The following is a 24,119-nucleotide window of genomic DNA, read 5'->3' on the forward strand; positions in this document are numbered from 1 at the left end:
CGCTATTCCTACCTACATGCCTCCAGCTTTCACCCTGACCACACCACACGATCCATCGTCTACAGCCAAGCTCTGCGATACAACCGCATTTGCTCCAACCCCTCAGACAGAGACAAACACCTACAAGATCTCTATCAAGCATTCTTACAACTACAATACCCACCTGTGGAAGTGAAGAAACAGACTGATAGAGCCAGAAGAGTTCCCAGAAGTCACCTACTACAGGACAGGCCTAACAAAGAAAATAACAGAACGCCACTAGCCGTCACCTTCAGCCCCCAACTAAAACCCCTCCAACGCATTATTAAGGATCTACAACCTATCCTGAAGGATGACCCAACACTCTCACAAATCTTGGGAGAAAGGCCAGTCCTTGCCTACAGACAGCCCCCCAACCTGAAGCGAATACTCACCAACAACCACATACCACACAACAGAACCACTAACCCAGGAACCTATCCTTGCAACAAAGCCCGTTGCCAACTGTGCCCACATATCTATTCAGGGGACACCATCACAGGGCCTAACAACATCAGCCACACTATCAGAGGCTCGTTCACCTGCACATCCACCAATGTGATATATGCCATCATGTGCCAGCAATGCCCCTCTGCCATGTACATTGGTCAAACTGGACAGTCTCTACGTAAAAGAATAAATGGACACAAATCAGATGTCAAGAATTATAACATTCATAAACCAGTCGGAGAACACTTCAATCTCTCTGGCCACGCAATCACAGACATGAGGGTCGCTATCTTAAAGCAAAAAAACTTCAAATCCAGACTCCAGCGAGAAACTGCTGAATTGGAATTCATTTGCAAATTGGATACTATTAATTTGGGCTTGAATAGAGACTGGGAGTGGCTAAGTCATTATGCAAGGTAGCCTATCTCCCCTTGTTTTTTTCCTACAAACCCCCCCCCCCCCCCAAGACGTTCTGGTTAAACTTGGATTATTGCTGTGCACATTGTAAGATGAGCTATTGCCAGCAGGAGAGTGAGTTTGTGTGTGTGGTTTTTGGAGGGGGGTGTGTGTGGGGGGGGTGAGAAAACCTGGATTAGTGCTGGAAATGACCCACCTTGATTATCATGCGCATTATAAAGAGAGGTTTCAAAGAGGGATGGGCTATTACCAGCAGGAGAGTGAGTTTGTATGTGTGTGTGGGGGGGGGGGGGGAAAGGGTGAGAAAACCTGGATTTGTGCTGGAAATGGCTCTACTTGATGATCACTTTAGATAAGCTGTTACCAGCAGGAGAGTGGGGTGGGAGGAAGTTTTGTTTCATGGTCTCTGTGTGTATATAATGTCTTCTGCAGTTTCCACGATATGCTATGCATCCGATGAAGTGAGCTGTAGCTCACGAAAGCTCATGCTCAAATAAACTGGTTAGTCTCTAAGGTGCCACAAGTACTCCTTTTCTTTTTACGAATACAGACTAACACGGCTGTTACTCTGAAATCTGTGCTAATTATTGCCCAATTAAACTGACATCACATACAATGAAATTATGGGAGAAGATCTGGAGTAACTAGAGTAGTCAAATGGGGCTGGGAAAGAGAATTTCCAGTAAACATTGGTTGTCAGCAGGGGTCAGCATTGAGCCCTTTTTTGTTCGCAGTTAGCATGGACATGGTAAGTGAGACTATATGGAGGAAGCTGCCTTGAAATATGCTGTTCACTGATAACTTAGGGATCCGTGAGGAAGATTGTGAGACCTTGCTGTGACACAGTGCAGGGTGCCAACAAGTTTTTTTCAGGGATTAGGACTAGGACTTTTCAGCTTGGAAAAGAGACAACTAAGAGTGGATATGACAGAGGTCTATAAAATCATGACAGGTGTGGAGAAAGTAAAGAAGGAAGTGTTCTTTACTCCTTCTCATAAAACAAGAACAAGGGGTCACCAAATGAAATTAATAGGCAATAAGTTTAAAACAAACAAAAGGAAGTATTTCTTCACTAACACACAGGCAACTTGCCAGAGCATGTTGTGAAGGCCAAGACTATAACAGGGTTGATTTAAATTCATGGAGGATAGGTCCATCAATGCCTATTAGCCAGGATGTAGGGATGCAAAACCATACTCTGAGTGTCCTTAGTCTCTGTTTGCCAGAAGCTGAAAATGGCGACAAGGGACGGATCACTTGATCTTCTTTCCCTCTGGGGCACCTGGCATTGTCCATTGTCAGAAGACAAGATACTGGGCTAGATGGGCCTTTGGTCTGACCCAGTATGGTCATTCTTGTGTTCACTCTGATCACGCACATATTAATTAGTTCCCCTGGAGAAAGCTGAGAAGGGTAATTAGTTGATCAGGCTGACTGACTGAGACAATTACCTTTTACTCAGTGCTGATAATAAGAAGGCACAGGAAGGAAGTGAAAAGGGGTAGAGGGAGGAATGGGGCTAGCTGAGCCTAGCCCCACAGAGACTCAGAATAGTGTGACAAAGTTCCTGCTCTACTTGGGTGGGTCTTGCACTTATTGGCAGATTGGCTTGCCTTGGAGCTTCATGGCAGCCCTCAGCTTGGCCATTTTTCTGAACCCACAGTCCAGGTCGATGACTCCTGCGTCTGACCAGGAGTTGGAAGGATTTGGGGGGAACTCGGGCCTGCCCTCTACTCCGGGTTCCAGCCCAGGGCCCTGTGGAATGCAGCTGTCTAGAGTGCCTCCTGGAACAGCTGTGCGACAGCTACAACTCCCTGGGCTACATCCCCATGGCTTCCTCCCAACACCTTCTTTATCCTCACCATAGGACCTTCCTCCTGGTGTCTGATAATGCTTGTACACCTCAGTCCTCCAACAGTCCGCGTTCTCACTCTCAGCTCCTAGTGCCTCTTGCTCCCAGCTCCTCACACGCCCACCACAAACTGAAGTGAACTCCTTTTTTAAAACCCAGGTGCCCTGATTAGCCTGCCTTAATTGATTCTAGCAGCTTCTTGATTGGCTGCAGGTGTTCTAATCAGCCTGTCTTAATTGTCTCCAGAAGATTCCTGATTGTTCTGGAACTTTCCCTGTTAGCTTACCCAGGGAAAAGGGACCTACTTAGCCTGGGGCTAATATATCTGCCTTCTATTACGCTCCTATAGTCATCTGGCCCGACCCTGTCACAGTAGGGAGAACTCTTAGGTTCCCCTTAGCTTTTGGCCCTCTCACCAGGACCTAAGGTAACATTGTAAATAGACTGTTGCATGAGGATTTTTGTGAAAAAGGTGGAGGGAACTTAAAATAAAAGGACACAGTGAAGACACAACCATGGGAGTCTCTGGAGTTTCTATGGGGAAGAAGGCAGGAGAGGAGCCACAACCTGTGACATGTACAGACAAGTTTTGAACAGCAGCAACACAGTTTTGGGCATGTGGGACTTAGAGTGGATGTTGGTAAGTCTCAGTCTTGGATAAGTGGGGGAGGGGGACCCACCATGAAGATATTATAGGCAGAGAGCTTAGAAGAGTGAAAGAATTTTAAATACCTTTATCAATGGTTGCTGACACTGGTGCCCTCCTGAGTTGTCTGGCATCATACCAAAGCTGCTTGGTGCAAATGACGGGAGCTGACCACAGTCCTTTGTGCTACAAAGATTCCAATAATATTAAAAGGTAAAGTGTATAAAACTATAATTTGACCCCTCCTAACGAAAGGAAGAGAGATTTGGCCAATCACAAGAAAAGAAATCAGTATGCATTCCACTATGAAAACAAAGATTTTGAGACAGTAGAATGGTTGGACACTCTGTGATAAGAAACGAAATCGGGTTGTGCGGGGCCTAATACATGTTTCTCCCAATGAAGACAAGTTGATGGAGGCTAGGTATGGACATGTCCAATAGAGACCGGAAAGATATCCTAGTCAGATGGCCCTTTCAATGACTGTGGATAGAAAACGACCAAGGGGGAGGCCAAAGATTTGGTACATGGAATGAATATCAGAGGATCTTAGAGGGGCCAATTTACACAACAGCCAGGTGTATGTACAGTCATGATTTTTGGAAGAAGGCTATAAAAGTTGCCAACTCTGATGAAGACAGTAGCAAGGAGCTGAATGCTATCCTGGCCCCTATATTTTTCCTGACTCTTTATTTGCTTTTTTTTAAAATGTACACAGAACAAAAGCTTCAGAAACTGATTGATTGTGGATGCAGGCATAAAATGTGGACCTGTTACTGACCGGATTAGATCATCCATGTCTTCATCAAATATCAGGGTCTAAAATCAGTTTCTACATGTGAGGAACATGTGTAATTTTCTCTTTGTAATTGCTTCCTCCAACCTCCCCCTCCTCCCTCCATAGAAGGAAGACATAGCAAATATGTTCAGATCCATGCATCATCCTAATGGCCATGTTCACTCAGTGAGGAAAACTCCCCAGTAACATTTAGAGTATAGCAGCTTCACAAATCCCAGCAACTCTCTTCTTCATCTGTAAATATCCACTTATTAGAAGAAAGCATTAGAAAGAGGGCAAGAAAAAAGATTGTAAAAGAAAAATAACCAAAGCCCCATTGATAGCAGAAATTACAAACTGTGTAACAACATTCTTTGAAAAGTTCCCTTTTCTAAAAAAGAAAAGAAAAGAAAATCAATAGAAAAACTACATAAAAATCAGTGCAGTGAAACATTCATTAGAGAACACAATCCTGTGGTTACGATATACCTTCTAGTCTCTACTGTTGCTTGAAAGTTGAATGTGTTCTGGTAAATAACATACACTGTGGACAAACTTGTTATTGTATAGGGCACTAGTAATGCTGATGTGCATGCCTATTTAATTTTTTTTTTTGAACAGCTGGATATCTATTGAGTTGGAGGTTGCAGAAACAATATAGTGCTTTTATTTGAGACTGAAAGAACAACAAAGCTGCATCAAATCAACACCGAATTGATTTGATTTTGTAGTCTGAAATCTCTGGTCTATTATTGAAACGTTAACCTTTATCTCACTTTAAAGTATTGTCACATTATCTTATCCTAGGTTCACATTGAAATAAAACATGATGAAGCCACTTTACCAACTTGAGAAAAATCTGAATAAAAAAAAATTGTACTTGTGTTTAGTTAGATCTGAATTTTATTGTTGGCCCTCACCTGCTCATGGGCAGAGTCCAAAGACCTGCACATAATTCATATTTTTTGGAAAAAGAAGAGTTTTAACAAAGGCTTGACCAAAACCAAATACAACTTGGTCTGTGAAATGAAATCTTTGAGCTAGGTAGTTAAGCATTTGAAAGACTGCTATTAATAATCTTTGAGCACTGAGGATACAAAAAAACATTTAAAATATCCTATAAAATGCAGTGAGGCCCTTTGTGTAAGTATGTAACAGGAGAAAATTCATTGGAAAGCAGTGCCAGCTGCCCCAGATAAGGGGAGGCATGACTGGATATGAAGCTGAAGTAGATGCAGGGGCTTGATTTATAGGTTCTGAGGATAGCAGTGAGAGATGTCTGGATATCTCAGAATTGTGATTTGGACAGCAAGGGAAGGTTCCAGTCTAACCAAAGAGTGGCTAGAGAAGATTGCTTTCAAGAGATGCAAGCTACTCACTTTTCTCTGTAACTAAGGCTATGTCTACACTACACAGCTTTTAGCAACATGGAGGTGTGGCCACAGCTGTGCCGCTAAAAGTCACGCAGTGTAGCCGCTGTTTGTTGGCTCTCCTGCTGACAAAAAAAACTTCTACCCCCCAACAAGTGGCATTTGCATTGTTGGCAGGAGAGCGCTCCAGACGACAGTACGTTGTTCACACTGGCACTTGTCACTGCAAAAGGTTTGTCTTTCAGGGTGTTCTTTTTTTAACACCTCTGAAAGACAAAAGTTTTGTCATTCAATTGCCAGTATAGACATAGCCTTAGCTAAGATACCTTATCTAGATTGTTTAGCAGAAGTGTAAATCTAGATCTCTCAAGAAAACTGTTTCTATTTCTAAAATTCAATTTTCTTGTTTTAATAAATCTTGTTTCTATTAAGATTAATATTGTTTGGGAAACGCCACACAGATACCCTCAAAGAGAGCGCTATAATTTCTAAGGGGAAGTGCTGAAGGGAAAAGTTTCTGAAACTTAAGCCCCTCCCCTCCCCTCCCCCCACTCAATATTTGACACAAGGGGTGGACAGAGGAGTCTTCTCCCAGTTAGCTGTGTTGGTATCAGGCAGGGATGGATTAACCCAAGGTGAGAAGTCAGAAGATCGAAGAGAAGATGGAGATGCTGGCCACAGGGACATACCAAACCCTATACTAAAATACCATCAAATTTGAATGGATTTAGAAACCTGTATCTGGGTCTATGGGCCAGGTCCGTCTCTAGTAATAATGTGAATGTAATTAAGTAATGGACAGTAATAAAATAACAATCACTATATAAGAAAGCATTTCTCTTTCATCCCCACACCTCCCCAGATTAAGACAAGTGCATACTTGATCAGAAACATCTAATTGTTTGAGAGATGAACGCTTGACAGAGGCAGATGCTTGAGTATGTTCACCAGTTATTTAAAGGCTTGATATAGATTAGAATTTGTTGGGAATTTTCTTACATATGTTTATTTAAAATAGAGAATACATCTAATTTCAACATTTTCTATACAAAAAGTTAATTTTGAATTTTAATGTTGTTTTAAAATTTGGGGGCTCTTTATCCTAAAAAGGCTATGTTTTTAAAACCTAAAATGAAATGAAATTTTTTCTATTGACCTAATCTGAAAAAATATTTCAGATTATTGGGTCACAAAATTTAAAGATTTTGACTTTTTATCCCATTTCAAGATGGTAAAAATGTCAATCTCAACCTCTGAGATGGGAAAACCATTTCGTGCCCAGCTCTGATCCAGCTCTTTCTGAAGTAAATGGGGTTCTTTCCACTTGTTTCAGTGGGCTTTGGATAAAGGGCAATGCCACTTTAGATGCAGAGTGGGAAACAGTTTAGGGCAGACTTTGGGGAAACTTGGACATATCATACTGCTTCAGTCCTGCTTGATCATATGTCATCCTTCTTTATGTTTCTACAGTCTGAGTTAGAATCAGCTTGCAATACAAACTGTGCCGTGTCTTGAGTCAGCTAATCCTTCTTTGTCAGTAATCTGCTATTCCTATTGTGAATTTTATGATAGTCTCAAATTTTGGTTCGAAAAGGAACTTTATCTGACAACAACATGCTTCCTTTTCTAGTGCTAAGCATAAGCTTGTGGAGATAAAGGTATTTTTGCTAAGCATTATGCCAGCATCTCAACATAAATTACATTAATCTGTAAAAGTGATATATTCAATGTCAAGCTTTTGAAAATCAGCACAGTATGTTTCACATCTCTTGATTGTAAGCAGCAATGCTTAAAAAAATACTTTTTACCTTTGCACAACCTTCTTGTTTTACAAGAGTACCGTTGTTTTTAAAAAGCCTCTGATCTGGACTATTCTTATGAATAAAGCTGCTGTAGCAATCTTCACATAAAACAATGTCAAACTCTGTACTGTTTAATTTCCACCTGAAATGCCTCTGGCAGTGTTATATCACAGCATCGGAAAGGGAAGGTAGACCATTTTATTTTGACAGCAAAATGAAATATTTCCCTGTCCATTCCCAAGAACCTAGAAATGGCAGAAGAGGAAATGTAGTATGCCAGGAACTTTCTAGATTTTTGGAAGGATGTATCATCATATCACTTACACTGATCAGTACAGTTGCAGAAAAGGCATTGAATTGATTTTCAGGAAAACTGGGGTGTCTAGTTTTAGTTTAGTTTTCATTATGTTTAGAGTTTCCTCTGGCTTTATGAAGGTTTTAGATAATTAATTGGTGTGGAAAAAAACAGGTCTGGAGCTTGAGTGACTGGAGTGTAAAAACATGGAGGATCTTAACTGCTGCTTGAGTTGGCCTGTCTCCTGCTCAACAAGCTTTCCTAAAAAGGACAGATTAAAGACGGGATGGTAATTGGCCAGAACATTAGTATCAAGATATGTTTCCTTGAGACAGGATTAGAAAACAGGGCTTAGCCCGATCTTCATCTCAAGAGTAATTCCTCTCCAGTTTATCACATTTCTGATGATCTCTGTTTATTCATCTCCAGCATGGAGGCTGAGTTCAAATGTCCCCCATAAGAGACATTTCACTTGACATCTGAGGACAGTTTCCTTTGATGTCAAATAGGGTAACCTTTTCCCAAGCATCTGACATGGACTTTGTCTCCATCATTTTGGGATGATTGCACACCCACCCTCTCAAAGGCAGGGAAGACTGGAAGGGAAAAACTCTGCAAGAACATCTGCACCCACTTGTACCTTAGCTAATTCTACAGGAATTGAAACAGACATTCATCTCTGTTGGTTGTTCAAGCTGCATTCATCAGGCTGTCTGGTTAATGTTTCTTCATTTTATGTATCCCCAAACCCTGAATTGTTTTGGGGGCTCTCGGCTGCTCCTTTCTTATCTCAGCTGCAATGTTTTTTCCTGTAGTGTGTTCAGGAATGAATTCAGTGTTGCAAATGGGATCCTAATAACTGACTTAATCCTATATTTAATACTACAGTAAATAAGCTCTAAACCTATTTTACTGCTTTTAAATATTATGCAGATTGGTGGTAGTGTATTTTCTATGATTACTGTCTATTCATTTTCTCAGCCAGTATTTGGTAATCTGTGACTTATTTCTAGGCCATTGCCTTTATATTTAGCTACATTTAGTCTTTAATCTCATTTTGCTATCCTGAACTACATCTGCACTTATCAGCTTTTGAGCCTAAATATGCCCCAATCATTTTGGATTCTGTTATTCTGTAACTGCTTCAACCCATCTGCATTCTCCCTTAACCTCTCTCACAATGGAATATCAGCAGCAAAGCTAACTACTTGGGAAACAGTGCCCTTGTCAAGGTCACTGTGATGAGCTTTATTTTATTTTTCTGTTTGATTGCCTTACTAAAGCTCTGTCATGGGTACAGGACAAGCTGCACTTTAGACCCATTTTAGTCCCTCTCAAGTGCAGCTTTTTGGTGAGAGGTTTCACTACTTTCACCCATCTGCGGGTGGAACTCTGCATTTAACCAGTCTTAGATTACATCTCTGGACAGCAGCCTGTTTCCCAACCTTTTTAACCCAACATGCTCAATTGGTTTTGGTGACTGTAAGCCCTTTTCTGCCAGGAGCTGGTGCCAGCACCTGATTAAAGCAACTCTGTCACAGGATGGCTGGCCCCTGTAAATGAAAGAGGTTCAGCTGCTCTGCGACAGATCAGGTGCTCCCAGCTTGGCCAGTTAACGCGGGGGTAGGGCTGCACCTGGGTCTGTAAAGGGTCAAAGAGTGAGTGAGAGAACAAAAGGAAACTGCAGGACTAGGTGCAGCAGTGAGTCGTTAGCAAGCTGGGGAGAAGTCCTGACTTGGGACAGACTCAAAAAGAACATATTTAAAGGAAAGTATTATTTTATCTTTGACTGGGTTATGGTCCACTAGACAGGAGGGAAGTTCTAAGCATGATTTTAGTACAGCTTTTGACACAGTCCCATGTGACATTCTCATAAGTGAACTAGGAACATATGGTTTAGATGAAATTAATATGAGGTGGGTGCACACGTGGTTGAAAAGCTGGTCTCAAAAAGTAGTTACCAGTGCAGTGGCAGATTAAAGATTTTGCCGCCCCCTAGGCCCTGAAATAATTGCCTCCCCCCCCAGCTCACCTCCACTCCACCTCTGACTCCTCCCCTGAGCGCAGCACTGGGTCCAGCTTCTCCCTTCCAGTGCTTGTGCGCAAAACAGCTTCGCGAAGGAGGGGGGAGGGGGCGGAACGTGGTGCGCTCAGGAGAGGAGGGCTCGGGTGGGGATTTGGGGAAGGGGACCAATAGGGGCGGGGAATGGGGGCGGGGAAGGGGTGGAGTTGGGGTGGGGCCGGGGGCAGAGGGCATGAACCGGCGCCGGGGGAAGTAGCCTCTGGCTGCTATTGTAAATTTGCTGCCCCTGCAAATTTGTCGGCCTAGGCGTTAATATGCCACTGTATCAATGGGTCATTGTGAAACTGGGAGGAGGACTGCATTAGAATTCAAAATGACCTTGATACATTTGAGAATTGGTCTGAAATCAAGAAGATGAAATTCAGTAAAGACAAGCTCAGAGTGCTTCACCTAGGAAGGAATAATCAAATGCACTACTATAAAACGGGGATTATCTGGGTAGGCAGTAGTATTTCTGAAAAGGATTTGGGGGTATAGTGGATCACAAATTGAATGTGAACGAACAATGTGGTGCAGTTGCAAAAAGGGCTAATATCATTCTGGAATGTATTAACAACAGGTTGTCTTATGTAACACATGGGAGGTAATTGTCCTGCTCTACACAGCACTGGGGCCATTTTTTTCCACCCGACTTAGTTTGCTTTTCTCAAGACTAAACATGCCCAGTTTTAATCTTTTCTCATAAGTCAGGAAGGCAATACAAGTAAATTATTTAGAAAACCTGACTTATGAGAAAAGATTAAAACTAGGCATGTTTAGTATTGAGAAAAGCAAACTGACTTATCGGGTGGAAACCTGATAAGTCTTCAAATATGCTACGGGTTGTTATAAAGAGCATTGCGATCAGTTGTTCTCCACGGAAGGGAGACAAGAAGTAATCAGCGTAATCTGCAGCAAGGGAGATTTAGATTAGATATTAGGTAAAACTTTTTAACTATAGGGATAGTTAAACACTGGAATAAGCTTCCAATTAAATTGTGGAATCCCCATCACTAGAGCAGCGGCATAGTTAGGGATGGAAATTTGGGTGAGCCCCAATCTTTGGGTGGACGGGCAATGACAGACTGGGCTAACTCTGCTGTTCCCTTGATGCCAAGTCCTCTTCCTAGCCTTGGTGCCTCCAGACACAGGACTTCACCTGCCGAGATGGGCACATGCATGGGTCAGCTCAGAAAATGGCAAGGCAGAGCTGCCAGAGCTTAGCTTTCTGAAGGGCAGGCACATAGCTCCCTCCATCCACTACACCCCAGCTCAGATTTGGGTGGACCTGGATGCTAAGTGGGTGGGCCATGGCCCATCCATGGCTATGCCCCTGCACTAGAGGTTTTGAAAGACCGGTTAGACAAACACATGTTGAGTGGTCTAGGTATACTTGGTATACTGACCACTGATGACAACCCACTTTCTCCTCCTTCCCTAGGGCAGCTTCTTTAAGTTTTTAGTACCCTTTGATCTGAGCTTCCAGTCTGGAAAGAATAAACCTTGAGAGCCTAACTGGAGTCAGGCAGGGGGTATTACTCAATTAAGACTATTTTCTCAAAGACCCTTGGTATTCTCTGGACTATACCTTATTTTTTCCTCCATATTGTTTCCTGTTTGTTTTCCCACTAACAAGGTCCTTTGATTTAACCCCTTGAAGTCAGGCAGGATAATATCATACAAGTAAATAGAGGTGCACCTGATGGTCATAAAATAGCTCTCATTCTCCACACACTAGGTGCGTATGCAGATTTTATTTTAAAAACCCTATTTGATCAGACACCACCAGAGCTCCATGTCCCCAGACAGGCTCAACATAGGAGCTCTAGAAATGGAGACAGCACAATATTTAGCACTTCCCCTCATTTAGCCTCCAATCACTGAGGTGCCTTTGGTGCCACAGATATAAATTCAAGTTGCTCGCCTCAGCAGGATTCCTGCAGGAAGTTGGAATTGCCTACCTTCCTTTATAGGATGATCTTACAAGGAACCATGCATGCAGCAGAGCAGAAGAGCTCCCATTGCTACTGATCTTCACCCATATGGCCAGGTGGGATTGACTGATAAATCCATAGTCATGGGCCCTGTCACCCCACTCTCACCCCACCTTGGCTTGTCCCACCCCAAAACCTCCCTTTGCACTAGCTAATTGGGGAGTACTGGTTGGGCTGTGCTCCACAGTAAGCAGAGGGTTTGAATCTGCTATTCCAAGTTTTCAGTTTTTCAATTTTTTGTAGCACCTTTATTGTGCTTTAGGGATTCCATGGCTATTGAGAAGATAGGTCCAGATTTTGTTGTCTACTTCAATAGTAATTAGAACTAGCTGGAAAAATGGACCTTTTTTGCATGAAAATTTTTACAGAAAAAATATCCCATTTTGAAGTTTTCCTGAGGACAAAGTCTGGTTTGCCACATGAAATTTGGGGAAGTTCCCCTCCCCTCCACTTGCCCATAATTTCTTCCTGTTTCTCAACATTCATCACTCTGAAATGAGCACTTTTTTTTTGTTACAGAGTAGCAGCCGTGTTAGTCTGTATTCGCAAAAAGAAAAGGAATACTTGTGGCACCTTAGAGGCTAACAAATTTATTTGAGCATAAGCTTTCGTGAGCTGCAGCTCACTTCATCGGATGCATTCAGTGGAAAATACAGTGGGGAAATTTATATACATAGAGAACACAAAACAATGGGTGTTACCATACACACTGTAAGGAGAGTGATCACTTAAGGTGAGCTATTACCAGCAGGAGAGCGGGGGGGGGGGGGGAAACCTTTTGTAGTGATAATCAAGGTGGGCCACTTCCAGCAGTTGACAAGAATGTCTGAGGAACGGTGGCGGGTGGGGGAGATAAACATGGGGAAATCGTTTTACTTTGTGTAATGACCCATCCACTCCCAGTCTTTATTCAAGCCTAAGTTAATTGTATCCAGTTTGCAACTTAATTCCAATTCAGCAGTCTCTCGTTGGAGTCTGTTTTTGAAGTTTTTTTGTTGAAGAATTGCAACTTTTAGGTCTGTAATCGAGTGACCAAAGAGATTGAAGTGTTCTCCTACTGATTTTTGAATGTTATAATTCTTGACGTCTGATTTGTGTCCATTTATTCTTTTATGTAGAGACTGTCCAGTTTGACCAATGTACATGGCAGAGGCATTGCTGGCACATGATGGCATATATCACATTGGTAGATGTGCAGATGAACGAGCCTCTGATAGTGTGGCTGATGTGATTAGGCCCTATGATGGTGTCCCCTGAATAGATATATGGACACAGTTGGCAACGGGCTTTGTTGCAAGGATAGGTTCCTGGGTTAGTGGTTCTGTTGTGTGGTTGCTGGTGAGTATTTGCTTCAGGTTGGGGGGCTGTCTGTAAGCAAGGACTGGCCTGTCTCCCAAGATCTGTGAGAGTAATGGGTCGTCTTTCAGGATAGGTTGTAGATCCTTGATGATGTGTTGGAGAGGTTTTAGTTGGGGGCTGAAGGTGATGGCTAGTGGCGTTCTGTTGTTTTTCTTTGTTGGGCCTGTCCTGTAGTAGGTGACTTCTGGGTACTCTTCTGGCGCTGTCAATCTGTTTCTTCACTTCAGCAGGTGGGTACTGTAGTTGTAAAAATGCTTGATAGAGATCTTGTAGGTGTTTGTCTCTGTCTGAGGGGTTGGAGCAAATGTGGTTGTATCGTAGAGCTTGGCTGAAGACAATGGATCGTGTGGTGTGATCTGGATGAAAGTTGAAGGCATGTAGGTAGGAATAACGGTCAGTAGGTTTCCGGTATAGAGTGGTGTTTATGGGACACCATCATAGGGCCTAATCACAAAACGTCTCATCACTTCAGATCCCAAGGCGGTTAAGCTCTATTGAAAACCACATCTCACAAACAGGCTTGCGCAATAAGTGATTCTGTGAAATTGATCTTCTCATTACTCTTGGGAATAAAATTTTAATTCAATACTTCGTGCATCATAAAATCAATGTGGAGGCAGAAAAGATCTGTTGGGTCATCCAGTCTGACCCTTTCCTTTTTTCTGGTGTCCTCACTCAGTACATCATCTCCATTAGTGTCTTATATATTCCTGAACTTTACAGTGATGGTCCTTAGCTACTTTCTCTTCTAGTTTTTCACTCTGCTGTTACTCTAGTTGTTAAGTCTATGTTCATGTGTTTTATCTTCAGATTCTTGCATCGTTTAGTTTCCTTAATATTTTCTCCGATTTTCTTTTTCTTTATCAACTACAAGGATCAGAATGAATATTCCATGTGCAGTTCCATTACAGTTATGAAGCGAGACTCTCACTTCCCTAGTTGTAAGTGTACATTTAGAGGGATAACATTTAAGAATAGTATTTTCCACAGTCCTCTTATTGCAAGCTTTCATTACTTGACTATCTACTATTGTCCATAAGTATTGCAAACTTGCTGTCCACATACAGATTGGGGAATGATAGTATCTGTGTTGTCATATGTGCTCTGTCTAGATGTATTACTGCGTTATAGAGCAAGGTTATCCTCTCCATATTTACAGATGGAGAGAGGTTAGTCTTTCCACATTTAGGATTTAAGTTAGCTTTCTGTTTCCATAAGCCTTATTTTTGATGCCAAGCCCCGAAAATTGTTAAAACTAAGCTAATCCAAATGAAATTTTACAAACATGATTTTATGCCACTTTATATAAAAAAGTTTTGAGGCAAATTGAACAAGGTGTTCAGGAGATATGAAGATTTTTAAAAAATGAAAATTTTTCATCTGTTTTAAATAACTAAAAAGACCCAAGTAAAATCTGAAAAGTGAATGTAATATTTTAGTCTGTTTGAGTCTTTCTATCAATTTTAATATTTTTGATATCACACTTCTGAGAAGGGACCTACTTTTAAATTTTCTTGCATAACTTTGAATTTTATTTGTGGATGTTATTCATATTGTAGGATGTTTTGGAATTATCACACTCTACGGTCACAATCATGAATGTGGTATAATTACCTAGAGAAATAGAGAGAGATTTAAAAAAAAAAAAGATGTTTAAAATAGAGGTATATTATTCTGAACAGAGGACATTAAAGATTTTTTTTAAGGTATGACAGGAGCAGCTGCATGGGCTGAAAGGCCAAAATAGGAAGTTAGCAGCCAACAACAACAAGATGGCATTCTATAGAAGCTTTTAGTGGATAAATTATTCACGTGTAACTGCAGCTGCAGTTAGTGTTTTGTAGGTAAGATTAAACTGGCAATTGATTTATTGTCAGTGGTATGTATTCCTTTTCTCTGTTTCCCCTCTTGGGGCCTGATTCTCATTTACATTAAGGCATCTTTCCACCATGCTGTCAGCATTGGCATCCACTTTAAGGTCCCATTACGCTGACAAAGCTGATTAAAGGGGCCACAGTATAAATGAGAACTATGCCCTCAGCCGTTCTGAGCAGGAAAAAAAAAACCTAGGAAAAAATGTCACTAAAGTTTCTAAATCGTACAGATATTTTTGCAGTGTGAATTATTGTTTGAAAACATAAGTATGCATAACACTCAAAGACTGTTCAGTGGTCCAGTTGAAATGAGTTCATTCTACTTCCGAGTGACCAAGGGCCCTCACCAACTGGTATGTATTGGCACCTTTACTGGCTGCCTTAGCAGGCAATCCAAAGGTTGACTGGACATGGAAAATCAACTGCTCTCTCACACCAGTAGAGATGCCTCCCTCAGAAGTAGGAAGGACAGTGTGAGGAAGACTCTACTGCCTCTGCCTGTGCTGTACCTGTCCTTTCTTTGGATAGATGACTTAATTTCTGAAGGTATCCGCATGCTACTTCCTCCAAATCCTGAATTCATATATGTTTAAAAACAATGCAGAAATGTTCAGATGAGTACTTCAGGTTATGCACCTAAATACTCGGGGCCTACTTTCCAGCTGCGCTGAGCACCCACTGCTCCCATTGACTTTAGTGAGTAGGCCAGATGAAAAAATATGGATTTAGGTACCTAACTTTAGGCAATCAAGTATGAACATTTTGACTAGAGTGGAAATTCTTTGCAGTGTTTCTGATTGGGGGGAAAAGGTCCTTTTTTGCTTGGGTGCGGGGAAAGAGAGAATTGGGTTTTTTTTTGTTTTTTGGGGGGCTTTTTTTGGCAAATTGTAGCTATCTTTGAGACTTTCCATTTTTTGTAAAGATTCCGTGACATTTGTATCAATATGTTATGATGGACATTTATCAAAATTGTATTTTCAAAGTTACTGACCATTTTTGCTTACTCATAATGGGTCCATTTTGTATCCCACAAAACAGGAACTGTTTTGAAATTTCAACATTTCTTATAGAACTATTTTTATGGTTTTTGACAAGATCAAATTTTGGCCTACAAGTACATTAAAAATATAAATTTACACAAAAAATAATGTATCCCATTCTGTCATAACATCTACAGTTCATTAGTATTGAAAAAGTTGGTAAAATGTTCCTTCTCTTTTCAGGGTACCTGGGAAATAGAAAAATGGGAATGCACAATATTAAAAGTGCTGTCAGTTACACATTGCTATTATGACTGCTAATAGTTTTTGATTAGACATGCTCTTTTTCACAGAACATGTCTCTGCTAATTCTGGAATTTTGCTTTTAGTGCTTTTGTTATAAAATGGCATTTGGAAGGTTTACTTCAATTTAAAAGATTTTTCAGTTCATAAGCTGTTAGTGTTTTGTTTTTTTTAAGGAACAGCTCAAAATCACAGGTACTATGAACTGATAATCACGTGGCAGTCTCAAAGATTACCAAATGAGTTTACAAGGCAAATAGCTGAGGCAACAGAATCTTTTGAGGGGGAGGGTAGAGAAGAGCAGAGGAAGAAATAATTACAAGTCAAGAAGAAAAGAGATGAGATGCTAGAGCCCCTGATGTGCAATGGATACAGATCAGTGGGTTGCATCTAAATTGATATTTTGATATATTACTTTAAATGTATTTGAAATCCTTCATAGACTATATGAAATAAGAACAAAAGATTAGTTAGTATATATCAGCAGGTAGTGGCTTTATGGTTTAAATGGAAAATGAAACCATGGAGATAGCAGTTAAACAAACAAAAGCTAACTTAGAATCATAGAATCATAGAATATCAGGGTTGGAAGGGACCTCAGAGGTCATGTAGTCCAACCCCCTGCTCCAGTAGGTGAAATCAGTAAGGTGAATTAAATCCAATGTTCAGTGTGATAAGTCAAGCCTTGATTCAATAATTCCACGTGCATCCCAAACGGGAATTTGGGGTATAAAAGAAATGGAAATTGGGGCCAAGACATCTAAATGTTTTGTAAATATGTAATTTTTCTGCGTTATCATTTCAGTTTTATAGTTTATTGAAATACATATATTTTGAATTGGAGGCATGCAGAACCCAGTTTTAATAAGGCCCAGCTCATGCCTCATAGATCTCAATACAGTGGGGAAATTGCTGTGTGGATCTCTCCTCTTCACTGTGGATTGGGGGTTACCAGTGGCTAATAGCCTGAGTAAAGTTACTTATGTGGATAAGTGTTTGCAGGATTGAACCCTACAAGAGTGCACACAGGCATGTGAACGCATACCTTTGCATGTGCCAGGATCTGCAAATCAAGACCTAGAGCTGAGCTTCTAGCACCTGTTCCAGTCCCTTTAGTATGAGGTAAAAAGGCTGGAGTGGTGTAAAGGGGCCCTAAATTCCCTGGTTTCAGCTGGAAGAGGACTTCCCCCAGCACAGGAACTGAGAAAAACACTCATCTGAGGACTTCCTTGAGGGCTCTGGTTTAGGGTTGTGCCATGGGTGGGGCTGGAAACCGAGGGTGTGCATTGGGATCAAGGCTTGTGCATGCAAGGCTGCAGTCTGCTGTGATTCTAAGAAGCACTGTGGACTATAAGGTAGCCCACAGAGGCTTCCAGGAGGGACTGCGACAGAACTCCAGTGCTGTCTGTTATAATAGGGGCCTCTCCATCCCCTGGAGCAGCCCAGGATCAGGAGGACGCAAAGATGGCTTAAAGCTGCCTTAGCTCCCCTGCCCGTGAGATTGCGCTGTGCCTTTTAGCAGATGTCACTTTAGACATTTAATTCCATGTATTGGGGCGTAGAAGCACTTGGGTGTTTCCCTTACCTTTTAGGTTGTACTTTTGTATAGTCTGTTTCCTCCCTATTTTAAATATTATAGAAAATATGATTGATTCTTTTGATGTGCAAATTAATAGATGAATACTTAGACTGATTTGGGGAGGGTTCTTATAATTGTTGAGCATCACAAGTTGAGTGTACCAAGAGATGGAAGAGGATTATGTAAAATGACTCTGTCTAAAGGGAAGGGCTTTTTCAGAGTCATAAAAGAGGATCTGTGGAGGAGAAACTACTGTAACTACAGTCGAGTACTACTTTCAATCATTCTGGATCCTTTTAGGACTCTTTGCAGTAAGAGTTTGAATTTTCTGAATAGGCTAATTCTAATCTCCTGCAGAGTAATATTATTCTTTCCTGAGGCAGAGTGAGAAATTAAGTGCATCGGATTTGTGTTGGAGATGGTTTGTAGGTTACTTCAGGTAAAAATCCTTGGAGACACTTGCAAAGCTTAAAGTTTGCCTCCTTCCTCTCCCCCCCGCACACTCAGCGCCCCCCCCCCCCCCCCCCGCTCTCCCCGAGGCCACTCTGCAGGAAGCAGGTAATACTGATGGGAATTGCCATATGGAAGACTCCCCCACTGTAATGAATACTTGATGTTCTCTATAGGCTTCCAAAAGTTAAGTTGGGGAGCTGCTGAAATTTAATCGTCTTACTGAAAGTGGTTTTCCTGGCTGCTCCAGTGGCTCTTGTCTCAATCTTGTTTTCTGCTTTGCAAACCGATACAGTTACAATTTCTATCTTTCATGTATATTAATGCCCATTGCCATGGGTACCACTCTTTCTTTATTCACTATTTTTGCTAGTTGCTAGCACTGAAAATTGCTGCAGCTTTTATCTTGACTTTAATATTTTCTGAGGTTGAAATTCACCCCTGGCTAAGGGCAAGCAGTCTAGCCACCATCTAAGCCCCACTTAAGTTCCATATTGAGGGCTTTAGTAGAATTTAAGTTGTATATAGGCCTTGTGCTGCCACACTACATAGGGGTGAATTTCACCATGAGTGCATGATGTCTGTGCCACAGACCACTTAAAAAAGGATCTCTTTTCCCCTGGAGTTTGAATAGCCCAATTAACCTAAATTTGCGAAAGTTGAATTAGTGTGGTCAACAGATGGATGAGGATGCTTTCCACATCCTGCAAATAAAGAATTTGGTTTAATTTATTTTTTAGTTAATCATTTTCAATACAGAAGGAAGAGGGCAAAATAACAGTCATTTATGTGATTTTAAAATGTCAGTATGTCAGCACAATTTTAATTGACATTTGAGTCAGAACATTTAGAATTCTATGTGTAACTGAGTTGTCATGAATAATAGAATTGAGTGACTGAAAGAAGTTGTTCTTCTTGTAAAATAGAAACATGGGGCTTCCTAGGATGCAACTACAATGTAATAAGCGGGAGGAAGGTAAAAGGTAATTTAATGGAGGAAACAAACAAACAAAATCTTGGATCAGCATACTAACTGACATGCATGATAGGTAGATAGATGGTGAACACACTATTATCTGTATAAATCAGTTTAGCTCTTCTCTAAAAAATTTTGCAGCCTTCACTGCTTGACATTAACCCAATTTTGTGTGGTGCCCTTGATTTGTGACATCTCCTGAGGGCCAGGGCAGACTTATATCAGGCTGTGATGGTGATGAGGGAAGAAAACTCTTTTTTTATATCTCCAGTGATTATTGAATGGGGACCTGTAGAAAAACAATACAACTTCAGATTGTCTCCTGCTCTCATGTCATTGTGTTTGTGCACCTGGTAGCTAAGGAGAAAATCTGCCCTTCTGTTGCCTGTGGGCTGGATTAGACTAAAGTGAACTGGCTGGTATAAGACAAGAGGAGATGTGCAGTATTGCCTAAAAAGATGTGGGGAAGTTGGCAATTGCATTATAAGAAAAGCAGCTGTCTTGTTTATAGAAACAATGTTTGTAATTTAGGGAGTAAGAATATAAACAGAGCCAAATTCTTCAGCAAGATGTAGAGACAGCTACTTGTCACTGCTTGGAGTTACTATAACTGCAAAGTTTCAGAAGTTCTAGCTTTTGATGTTACTATATTTCTTAGCACAATTGTTTAAAAAAGCCTTCTAGGGAACAGTTCCCCTGTAATGCTGTTTTTGTTGGTGCCTAGGGAGAGGGAAAAACTGCTCTTTAAAAAACAATTAAAGCAATAAACAGCCTTTCCAAAAGTAATTTCTTTTCTCTTCACCTCCTGTCTCAAATACTGTCTTGATTGGGACATCAGAATGGTTCGAAGGAGAGGCAATTCTTTAAGACTCCTTTACATGATACCAAACGTATAAATGTTCTTTGAACGCTATTTTATTAACTGGTTTTAAAGAGCTGTCCTTGCTCCTCTTCTTCTGAATTATGTGGCAATAGCTAGCTGGCCGCTTCCTGCCATCTTTCATAATATTAAATCCTACCCACAGCCTTCAGTGTCTATTGGCAGTGCACAGAATTAAATGCCATGCCAATGGAGTGTAAGGATTTTGTCATTCTGTACTTGCTGCTCCATGGCTCAGGGTCATGGGATCCTGCAAAGTTGGGGGTATGTAGTGTTAAAATAGGAAGAGATAAAAAGTTCTGTCAGAATATTATGGGAGGTGTTACTGAAATGACCTCTTCTAGCTTTTCAGAAGCTCTTAAGCATATGCTGAAGGTTGTGTGTGCTTAAATGCTTTGCTGAATAGGGATTGAGTCTTGGGGAAGGAGCTATCCCTAAATAAGAATGATTATTTTGTTCTAATCAAAGCAGCTGAATGCTGAGAATTCCATTTATAATTAACTCTTCATAAGTTCAGTTTATAAATATGATACATCACAAACTTGTGTAATATATTCTGTAAAGATCTGAAAACTGGTATACATTGCAATGGGTTTCTCAGTGCAAACAACACTCCTTAGACAGTACATAAAACACATTCCAAAGAAAAGGCTAAAAAATGAGCACTGAAAAAATAAACATCTATTTCTTAAATGTTCTGCTGCACTTAATACATGTGGTTGGCACATACGCCTGTGAAGCAAGGTAGAAAATGTCAGCTACTCAGAGAGTAAGGTGCTACTCAGGTGAATAAGGATGGCTGAATTGGAGCCCACACGGAATATCCCACCTGAATTCTGGGAAAACAAACATGCAAGTTGTCATCTAAAGTGAAAGTTATTATTTTTATGATATATTTGAATTCTGGTAGTGTCTAGGAGCCCTAATCAAAGATCAGAACCTCATCGTATTAGGCTCTGCCCAAACCAGTAGCACAACTACAGTCTCTGTCCCACCAGGCTTCACAGTGTAGGCTTATGACAATGTGTGTCTACAGCTGCTCAAAAATGCAAATTAACTTTCCTGGAAACTTATACAAAATTGCATTTTCTAAATTTCCCATGATAGAGTTTTGGGTTTCAATGAAAACTAAAATGTTTGGTTTTCAAAAAGTAATTTTTTTTGCTGCAAACTGAAATTTTCTTGATGGTCTCTAGTAATGGATGAGAAATAGACAAAAGGGATGTTGGAGAAGTCCGATCAGAAGGACTACATAATAGTTACATGAGCATTTTTTGCATAGTAGATAATGGTTTTTTTTCTATTATACAGAGTTTAAAAGTACAATAGCATTTTTCTGTCCTTAAAATCAACTACCCTATGTGGCCTCCCTATATACAGAGACATAATAAAAAGTGGTCCAGATCAGCAGTACACAACAAACTTCTCTGATTAGAATCATAGAATCATAGAATATCAGGGTTGGAAGGGACCTCAGGAGGTCATCTAGTCCAACCCCCTGCTCAAAGCAGGACCAATCCCCAATTAAATCATCCCAGCCAGGGCTTTGTCAAGCTTGACCTTAAAAACTTCTAAGGAAGGAGATTCTACCACCTCCCTAGGTAACGCATTCCAGTGTTTCACCACCCTCCTAGTGAAAAAGTTTTTCCTAATATCCAACCTAAACCTCCCCCACTGCAACTTGAGACCATTACTCCTTGTCCTGTCCTCTTCTACCACTGAGAATAGTCTAGAACCATCCTCTCTGGAACCACCTCTCAGGTCGTTGAAAGCAGCTATCAAATCCCCCCTCATTCTTCACTTCTGCAGACTAAACAATCCCAGTTCCCTCAGCCTCTCCTCATAAGTCATGTGTTCCAGACCCCTAATCATTTTTGTTGCCCTTCGCTGGACTCTCTCCAATTTATCCACATCCTTCTTGTAGTGCAGGGCCCAAAACTGGACACAGTACTCCAGATGAGGCCTCACCAATGTCGAATAGAGGGGAACGATCACGTCCCTCGATCTGCTCGCTATGCCCCTACTTATACATCCCAAAATGCCATTGGCCTTCTTGGCAACAAGGGCACACTGCTGACTCATATCCAGCTTCTCGTCCACTGTCACCCCTAGGTCCTTTTCCGCAGAACTGCTGCCTAGCCATTTGGTCCCTAGTCTGTAGCTGTGCATTGGGTTCTTCCATCCTAAGTGCAGGACCCTGCACTTATCCTTATTGAACCTCATCAGATTTCTTTTGGCCCAATCCTCCAATTTGTCTAGGTCCCTCTGTATCCTATCCCTGCCCTCCAGCGTATCTACCACTCCTCCCAGTTTAGTATCATCCGCAAATTTGCTGAGAGTGCAATCCACACCATCCTCCAGATCATTTATGAAGATATTGAACAAAACCGGCCCCAGGACCGACCCCTGGGGCACTCCACTTGACACCGGTTGCCAACTAGACATGGAGCCATTGATCACTACCCGTTGAGCCCGACAATCTAGCCAACTTTCTACCCACCTTATAGTGCATTCATCCAGCCCATACTTCTTTAACTTGCTGACAAGATTGTTGAGCTGATTCTAAGAACAGAACTAATGGAAAATCAACCGGAGAACCAGACACTGTCAGAAAGATACACCCCAAAAGTTTTATGTGGTATTTATAAAAAAAAATTCTTTCAGCGAAATGTTCTCACCTTGTCTACAAAATCACTTAAGGTACATCTACACCTTTGATGGCATGTAGAGTACAGACATTGTACATCCAGCTAGCATGGGTATAAATAGCAGGGTAGATGGTGAGGCATGGCTTAGGTGAGTAGAGTAGAGTGCCCTACGTGCCTGAACCTCCAATATATATACTCTACATGGATCCCTACAAGTCCAAGCAGTGCCTCACACAACTACACTGCTATTTTTAGAACCACAGTGCCCCCCTGCCTTCCCTGCTGCAGTGAAGCGGGGGGAGGAGGGGAAGGCAAGTGGGGAGGGGGAAGACTTTGGGAGGGAGGAGGCAGTGGATTCTGATGCTGGATTCTTTCCTCACTGCCTCCCTCCTGCCAGAATCTTTCACTAACACATGTACCTGCATATCACAGTGACATGTGGATGCAGCCAGCTTTCACTGCGGCATGTAGCTACACGTGTCATGCCTGTACTCTACATACTGCTGTAAGAGTAGACAAGGCATTAGACTAGTCTGTTAGTTACTTGGGTTTCCTTCTCTGGTGGTGGTTGGAATACTTACGTCCTTAACCATATTTCACATACTTTTACTGTCATCATTGTTACTAAGGCTATGTCTACACTGGCAATTGAATGGCACAACTTTTGTCTTTCAGAGACATTAAACACCCTCCCCCGCCAAAAAAAGACAAAAGTTTTGCCGCAAGAAGTGCCAGTGTGAACAGTGCGTTGTCGGCAGGAGCGCTCTCCTGCCGACAGCGCAAACGCTGCTCATTGGGGCCGGGGGGTGAGGAGGGTGGAAGTTTTCTGTTGGCAGAAGAGCCAACAAACAGCGGCTACGCTGCACGACTTTTAACAGCCCGGCTGTAGCAACACAGCCGTGTCGCTAAAAGCTATGTAGTGTAGACCTAGCCTAAGTGTTTTTTCTTTTACTAAGGGGAAAGAAAAAAGACAGATATAAAGTGTCCGCTGGCATCGCTAGAAGTTTTTAGTTGTCCTGTGACTTTGAGTGGCAATGGTTAGTCTACGTTTCCAAACTGAACAGACTCTAACGCAGTGATTCTCAAACTTTTTGTATTGGTGACCTCTTTCACACGGCAAGCCTCTGAGTGTGAACCTCCACACCCTTAGAAACTAAAAATGAGATGTCTGTGTTTATTCAATGCAATATTAATTTAATTTAATGGAGGTTTGGGCCTGTCAGCCACATGGGGCTGACAGCTCACAACCCCCATGTAACCACTTCACGAGCCCTGGAGGGGTCACAACCAGCAGTTTGAGAACCCCTGCTCTAACCTTTTTACTTTCCTTCCTTACTCTGGCAAAAGTAAGAGAAGCAGAATGAGTCCTGTTTGGTTATGGACCAT

The sequence above is a fragment of the Chelonia mydas genome, chromosome 5, assembly GCF_015237465.2.
Source record: "Chelonia mydas isolate rCheMyd1 chromosome 5, rCheMyd1.pri.v2, whole genome shotgun sequence".
NCBI lineage: Eukaryota > Metazoa > Chordata > Testudines > Cheloniidae > Chelonia > Chelonia mydas.